This window comes from Canis lupus, chromosome 36 (assembly GCF_011100685.1).
Source record: "Canis lupus familiaris isolate Mischka breed German Shepherd chromosome 36, alternate assembly UU_Cfam_GSD_1.0, whole genome shotgun sequence".
Lineage (NCBI taxonomy): Eukaryota > Metazoa > Chordata > Mammalia > Carnivora > Canidae > Canis > Canis lupus.
In genome coordinates, this window is record NC_049257.1 from 9,154,830 (window position 1) to 9,163,619 (window position 8,790).

General features: G+C 36.3%; 1 pseudogene; it reads right to left on the bottom strand.

Annotated features, from left to right (window-relative positions):
• Window positions 1-1,541: 1,541 nt before the first annotated feature.
• On the bottom strand, window positions 1,542-2,156 carry LOC100688828 (annotated as a pseudogene).
• Window positions 2,157-8,790: the final 6,634 nt, after the last annotated feature.

Sequence of the window (8,790 nt, forward strand, 5' to 3'; positions counted from 1 at the left end):
CTTTTATTTTCCACTTGACTTGCATTATCAACTTTGATGACAATCAGTTGACCATAAATATGAAGGACTTTCAATTCTGTTCTATTGTTTCATTGATATTATAGCAATACCACACTGCCTTGATTATGATAGCTTTATAATAAGGTTTGAAATTAGATGATATAAGGCCTCCAACTTTGTTTTTCTTTCTCAAAATTGTTTTGGCTTTCCTAAGTCCTTTGAATTTTCACATAAAGTTTAGAATCAGCTTGTTAATTTCTCAAAATGGCATGTAATTGTTCATAATATTCTCTTCTCATTTTAATGTCTCCAGGATTAGTAGCTGTATACTCTCATTCTTTTCTGATTTAGCTAATTTGGATTTGCCTTTTTTTTCTTAGTCTACCTAGAGATTTATCAATTTTGTTAAACTTTTCAAAGAACCAACTTTTGATTTCACTTTCTCTATTATTTTTGTGTTTTCTTTTTTTCCCCACTGATTTCCATTCTGATCTTTATTATCTTCTTTCTAATGAGTGTCTTGTGTTCATTTCACTCTCCTGCTTCTATTTCTAAGGTGAAAACTTAAGTTATTGATCTAAGACCTTTCTTTTTCAAAATTACAATTGACATTTTTTTTTTTTTTTTTTTTTTTTTTTTGTACAATTGACCCTTCAACAACACTGGGTTACTACACTGACCCTCATGCAGTTAAAAATCCACTTATAACCTTTGACTCCCCCCAAAAAATATAACTATTAATAGTGGGAACCACAAGAGATCACTTTTTACTGCCATATGCAATTTACTGGAGGGACAACTATTCACGTAGAGATGATTAGTATCCTATGGGCACTTGACGTGGATACCCACAACACTTGAAGTCACAGTAACAGGGGGTGCTACGAAATTATTAGAGTAGTACAGTATTGCTACAGTTAATTATATACATTTATAATATAATACTACATATTTATATTTGTTTACATTTATTTTGACTGCAAATGGCACCAAATACACTCAGTAGGTATTTGTGTGCCTACGTTTTCATAAATTTTAAATTTTTATAATAGATTTTGTATATTTTATGGTAGTAAATGATTAAAAAACCCTAGTATCTACATATATTTTATACATTCATGACATACCTTTTACTTAGTTTTTTGCTATTTCTAAGCTATGCAGTTCCTCTGCAAGTTTTTCAAATTGTTCAAAAAATAATTCCTATATATCTATTGAAAAAAAATCTACATTCAAGTGGACTTATGCAGTTCAAACCTGTTTTGTTCAAGGGTCAACGGCATAGACATTTAAAACTATACATTTCCAAATATTTGCAATTTCTCAAAAATTCTTTTTGTTACTGATTTCCTATTTAATTTCATTGTCAGTAAACATACTTCACATAAAATCAATCTTTTATTTTTTATTATTATTATTTTTGAGTGAACCAACTGGCTTTAGTAGGCAAAGCCTGGATTACAATGGACTTAAGAGTTGACATGGGGGCTCTTCCTCTTGTCAAAGCTGTGTACCTGTTGTACTGCATCTCACCTCTTGGTTCAGCCTGTCTTTTTCTCCCATTTGGCCACCTTGGGAGCTCTCTTGCTTTCCCAACACAAGCCAGGTGTTCTTCACCACCAAGCATGTCTCCAAAAGTGCAGCAGGCTACTTCCAAGGTGGACAGAGCCTCTGCTCCACACTGACCTAGAGTAGCCCCATCCATTAGGGTCATGCCTGCCAGGAGCATGACTTGATCTTCTGGAGCGATGCTCTCCAGCGAGGCTACATAAGTCTTGATCTGGGTGACTGTCTCCTGGCCAGTCACCTCTAGCGTGTGTAGCTCCTGGGTCCAGACAAAGAGCTGCATGTTGGTGACTGAACCTCAGCCACACAGCCACTATCAGGAAGATGGATTCAAAAAAGAGGAAGGAGCAAGGGTACCCACATCCACACTACCTCATGCATGCCATGTCACTGCTCTAAAATCAGTCTTTTAAAATGTATTGAGATTTACTTTGACCTTTATAGGGCTAGAAGAAGTTTTATGTGCATTTGAAAAGAATGTGTATTCTGCTATGGTGGATGAAGCATTCTAAAATTGTCAGTTAGGCAACAAAGAGAAATAAAAGACATTCAAATTGGCAAAGAAGTCGAACTCTCCCTCTTCACAGATGACATGATACTGTACATAGAAAACCCAAAAGACTCCACCCCAAGATTGCTAGAACTCATACAGCAATTCGGCAGTGTGGCAAGATACAAAATCAATGCCCAGAAATCAGTGGCATTTCTATACACTAACAATGAGACTGAAGAAAGAGAAATGAAAGAGTCAATCCCATTTACAATTGCATCCAAAAGCATAAGATACCTAGGAATAAACCTAACCAACAAGGTAAAGGATCTATACCCTAAAAACTACAGAACACTTCTGAAAGAAATTGAGGAAGACACAAAGAGATGGGAAAATATTCCATGCTTATGGATTAGAAGAATTAATATTGTGAAAATGTCGATGCTACCCAGGGCAATTTACACATTTATTGCAATCCCTATCAAAATACCATGGACTTTGAAGAAAGTTGGAACAAATCATCTTAAGATTCATGTGGAATCAGAAAAGATCCCAAATAGCCAGAGGAATATTGAAAAAGAAAACCAGAGCCTGGGGCATCACAATGCCAGATTTAAAGTTGTACCACAAAGCTGTGATCATCAAGACAGCATGGTACTGGCACAAAAACAGACACATAGATCAATGGAACAGAATAGAGACCCCAGAAATGGGCCCTCAAATCTATGGTCAACTAATATTTGACAAAACAGGAAAGACTATCCACTGGAAAAAGGACAGTCTCTTCAATAAATGGTGCTTGGAAAATTGGACAGCCACGTGCAGAAGAATAAAACTAGACCACTCTCTTACACCAGACACAAAGATAAACTTCTGAGTGGCTCAGAGGTTAAGCGCCTGCCTTTGGCTCAGGGCGTAATCCTAGAGTCCTGGGATCGAGTCCCACAATGGGCTCCCTGCATGGAGCCTGCTTCTCCCTCTGCCTGTGTCTCTGCCTCTCTCTGTGTGTATCTCATAAATAAATAAAATCTTAAAAAAAAAAAGATAAGCTCAAAATGGATGAAAGATCTAAATGTGAGACAGGAATCCATCAAAATCCTAGAGGAGAACACAGGCAACACCCTTTTTGAACTCGGCCACAGCAACTTCTTGCAAGATACATCTATGAAGGCAAGGGAAACAAAAGCAAAAATGAACTATTGGGCTAAATCAAGATAAAAAGCTTCTGCACAACAAAAGAAACAGTCAACAAAACCAAAAGACAGCCTACAGAATGGGAGAAGATATTTGCAAATGACCTATCAGATAAAGGGCTAGTATCCAAGATCTATAAGGAACTTATTAAACTCAACACCCAAGAAACAAACAATCCAATCATGAAAGGGGCAAAAGACATGAACAGAAATCTCACAGAGGAAGACATAGACATGGCCAACAAGCACATGAGAAAATGCTCCGCATCACTGGCCATCAGGGAAATACAAATCAAAACCACAATGAGATACCACCTCACACCAGTGAGAATGGCGAAAATTAACAAGACGGGAAACAACAAATGTTGGAGAGGATGTGAAGAAAGGGAACCCTCTTGCACTGTTGGTGGGAATGTGAACTGGTGCAGCCACTCTGGAAAACTGTGTGGAGGTTCCTCAAAGAGTTAAAAATAGAGCTATTCTATGACCCAGCAGTTGCACTGCTGGGGATTTACCCCAAAGATACAGATGTAGTGAAATGCTGGAACACCTGCACCCCACTGTTTAGAGCAGCAATGTCCACAATAGCCACACTGTGGAAGGAGCCTCGGTGTCCATCAAAAGGTGAATGGATAAAGAAGATGTGGTTTATGTATACAATGGAATATTAGCCATCAGAAATGATGAATACCCACCTTTTGCTTCAACGTGGATGGAACTGGAGGGTATTATGCTGAGTGAAGCAAGTCAATCGGAGGACAATCATTATATGGTTTCATTCATTCAGGGAATATAAAAAATAGTGAAAGGGATTAAAGGAAAAATGAGTGGGAAATATCAGAGAGGGAGACAGAACATGAGAGACTCCTAACTCTGGGAAATGAACAAGAGGTACTGGAAGGGGAGGTGGACAGGGGGTTGGGATGACTGGGTGATGGGCACTGAGGGGGGCACTTGACAGGATGAGCACTGGGTGATATGCTATATGTTGGCAAATTGAACTCCAATAAAAAATATACAAAAAAATTTTTATATAAATGACATAAATGAAGCCCTACAAAAGTGAAGAAATATACCATATCTGGGGGTTGGAAGAATCACTGTGGTAAAGATGTTAATTTTCCTCAAAATGATCTATAGTTTTAATATAATCTGTATTAAAAAATATTTAAAAAAATAAAATTGTCAGTTAGGGGCTCCTGGGTGGCTCAGGCAGTTGATCATCTGCCTTGGGCTCAGGTCAGGATCCCAGGCTCCTAGGATTGAGCTGTGTGCCAGACTCCTGCTCACTGAGGAGTCTGCTTTTCCCTCTCCCTCTGCCCCTCCACCCAACTCATGCTCTCTCTCTCTCATAAATAAATAAATAAATAAATAACCCTTGAAAAATAAAATAGTTAATTGGATGAAAGTATTCAAGTCTTACATATTCTTGCTGATTTTCTGCCTAGTACTATTATTTTTTGAGACTAGTTGGAGAACTTAACACCAGGTTGAAATCTCCAACCATATTTTTTTTCCCCAATCATAATTTTTTAATTATTTTACTTCTCCTCCAACTCTGTCGGGTTCTGCTTAATGTATTTGATCTCTGTTATTAGATGTATTTGTACTTATGATTGTTATGCATTTCTGATATTGACCCCTTTACTGTTAGAAAACATGTCCCTCTTTGTTTTTCATAATCTTTATCTTCTCAAATTTTGTTTTAATATTAATATAGCCACTTCATCTGTATGATCATTGTTCACACAGTATATCTTTTTCCATCTTTTTATTTTCAACATATATATACCTTTGTATTTAAAGTGAGTGAGTGTTGGAACATCTGAGTGGCTCAGGCAGTTAAGCATTTGCCTTTAGCTCAGGTCAGGATCTCAGGGTCCTGGGATGGAGATGCCCCCACTTCTCTCTACTCAGTGGTGAGTTTGCTTCTTCCTCTCTCTCAGCCCCTACCCATGCCCTCCCACCCCACTCATTCGTGCACACACACGCTCTCTCTCAAATAAATAAATTAAATCTTAAAAAAAAAACACAAAACTTTCCCTTTGGTACTGGGTTTTAATATTTGACTATGATAGGTCTGGGACATGAATACCTTGTCTTTTTTCTTATTGAAATGCACTGAGATTCTTGGATTTATTGTTTAATATCAAATTTGAGACAGATTTGGCCATTATTCTTCAGATATGTTTCCTACCCCCTTCTCCCCTCTTTATAAGACTCTCATTGTAATATGTTGGCACATATGATATCGGCTCACAGGCATCTCAGATACTATTCACTTTTCTTCAGTTATTTTCTTATATTTTCTTCATGGGATTATTTCTATTGATCAATCTATTTTCTATTGTTCTATTTTCAAGTTCACTGATCCTTTCTTCTGCCATCTTATATCTGTTTATCTTATATCTGCTATTGATTTCAACTAGTGGATTTTTTTCTCTTTCATTTCTGTACTTTTCAACTCCAGAACTTCCATTTGTTCCTTTTTAATAGTTCCTATTTCTTTATTGATTTCCTATTCATACTTTTCTTCAATTCTTCATGCAAGGTTTCCTTTAACTACTGAAATATTTTCAAAAGCTGTTTTGAAATCTTTGTCTGATAAACAAAAGATCTAGGCCTCCTCGGAGATAGTCTATTCACTTTGTTGTTTTCTTTTGTTTTCCCTGAGTGTGGATGATGCCTTCCAGTTTCTCTGAATGGTTTGTTGATTGATTGATTGATTGATTGATATTGTTAAAAGTAGATATTTTAGATTATATATTATAGCAACTCTGGATTATGAGTCATTGTGGGGTTTTTTTTTCCCTCTGAGGATTTCACTTCTGGATGTTTTTCTTTTCTTTTTGTTTTTTTTTGTTTGTTTATTTCAGTTTGTCTGGAATTCATCTTTGGAAACTGTTTTCCCCATAGGGCGTGGTTGTTGATGTCTTTCTTTAGTATTTTTTAATCATAATTTTAATTTTTAGCCTGATGTCCAATGCATCATTCCCATGTGTTAGTTTAGTAAACATCCAGTGACTAGACAGAGGGTTCAAGCTCCTTGAACCAATATGGCTTCCACCCTGTACGTGGATTGAGGACCAAGCTGAGACAGTTTTCAAGTTAAGAGACTGGGTATTTGAGTTATCTTTAGCTAGATTTCCACTTGATGTCCCAAGCCCAGTAACTCAGTCTTTTTTCTTGTGACTATACTCCAGTTTCCTTGCCTCAAAAACCTGCCACATATTTATTTTTAAAGATTTTATTTATTTATTCATGAAAGACACACAGAGAGAGGCAGAGACATAGGCAGAGGGAGAGGAGAAGAAGGCTCCCTGCAAGGAGCCTGATGTGAGACTTGATCCCGGACCCCGGGATCACACCCAGAGCCTAAGGGAGACGCTCAACCACTGATCCACCCAGGCATCCCAAAAACCTGCTACATATTAATGTCTAAGGCCCAGTCTTATTGTCGAGCTGAAGATGTAACCTTGTATTCATCCCAAGCAGCACCCTAACACTGGCTACTTGGCCTGGATAACCACCTCCTCACTCTCAGTAGCCTTTTCTGATACTGGGTTCTCTCTCTTACGCCTATCAGTTCCTGCTGGCCTGTGCCATCAGCAAGAAAGCTCCCAATGAAGATGAATAAGGACAATTGAGGGAAGAAATTTCAGAGATCATGCTTTATTGATCATGCTATTTCTTGTGCCTGTTACAGTGTGGTGTTTCACTCTTCATAATCATCCAACAGGTATTTGTATCATTACATTAAGTAAAATGTAAAATGACTACAATCGTTTTCTGTAGTTATCACCTTAACCTAATGTAAATTTTTAAGTTTCCAAAAGTAAATTATAAAGTTTCTAAAAGTCTTAGGAAAGTTTGATGATTTCTGAGCCTGTTTTTGATATAGCACTTATCAATCCTAGAATGAACTTTAAGAGTAGTATAGAAACTTCAAATATTCAACTTTATGTATTCAAAAACTTATATAAAATACATGAAGTTATATAACAAAAATATCATATCTAAATAAAGAATCCTTTTCTGTATTAGCAATGGGCATGGCCTTAGTAATTAACCATAATGGCAAATACTCTCACAAAGATATCCATGAAATAATGATTCTTTCCTAGAATAATATGCATATTAATTAGTTCCTATAGCACTTGAGGGACTTCTGGTCTATTCCCACAGCAAGGTCAGGAAATGCATCTACCGTAGTTAGCAGCAAATTTAAAAATCTTGAAGCAAGTTGGGGTCACAGAGAAGACTGGGCACCCCAAGGGAAGAGGAAAACCAGAGGTAGAAATATTTCACAGCCCTGAAATTACACCATGTAACCTAATCAATGGACTATATTTGTAAGCACCCTAATCTCCATTACCCACAATTGGAATGGACAGTTCTGTTCAATTAGTACGTGATGAGGGTGGGTTTCAATTTAGTCTTGAAAATGCCTGTGTGCCACATTGAAATTCAAATATCCAAATGAGAAGCCTCAAGAGGATTAAAATTTAGCAACCAGTACCCATCGAGGTATAATAATAAAAGAAGTTTGCTCACTAGAATTTTAAACTTGAGTTATAATTTACTCTAAGGTAAAAATGCCAAAATTACTTCAACTTTGTTCACAAATTGCTAATCAGCTTTTAGAGTCTAGAGAGCTCCTGAATATAGAAACCTTCATACACAAATCAACAAATGAGTTCTCTTTCACTTTTATAACACAGAAATGACATGCTGATGCCAAAGGACTATGTCCATACTTATTAATCTTTGATTTCCAAAAATCTAAACTTGTTCAAGAGGATTATACATATACATATGCTCATCTGAAGCATGTCAAGTTAATTCTGAAAAGTTAAATTATGTATTTGAGTACTGCAAAATATTAAATTGTCCTAAATGTCCCTAAAATATTAAAATGTCATTAGAAACATAATAAACTCAAAAAAAAAAAAAAAAAGAAAGAAAGAAACATAATAAACTCAAGGCAAATAATTCCAAAGTATAAATAACTCTGGAGCACGATAAAAGTCATTCAAAGGGTAAACTCATATATTTGGAGAAGGTATACAAACTTTTTTATTATTAAAGTAAAAGTTTCTTGATCAGATACTCTCTACATGGCCTTCACTTGGAAGATTTGGAGACTGAGGAACTAGAAGATTCTTTAGTGTAAGGAAAGAATATTGTTACCTATTGTACCTGTGACCCTAAGAAAATGATATACTTCCAAAACATCATATGTGTGTTGGAAGAAATCAAGAGGCAAGTAGCCAAAGATGGCATTTTTAAGCCGTGTGTCTAGAAACCTTGGTTATTGTCCTTGTTTTGTCACTAAATAACCTTGGGGAAATAACTTGATTCTCTGGGTTTCACTTCATCTGCACATCAGATTATTAGAATCAGATGATTTAACCGAGGTTCTAACATGACCACTTGTCTGGATCTGGCCAGTAGATTCATTTGGTTTAAAACAGGGTTTTTATTTTATTTATTTTTTTAAGGTTTTATTTATTTATTCATGAGAGACACAGAGAGAGAGAG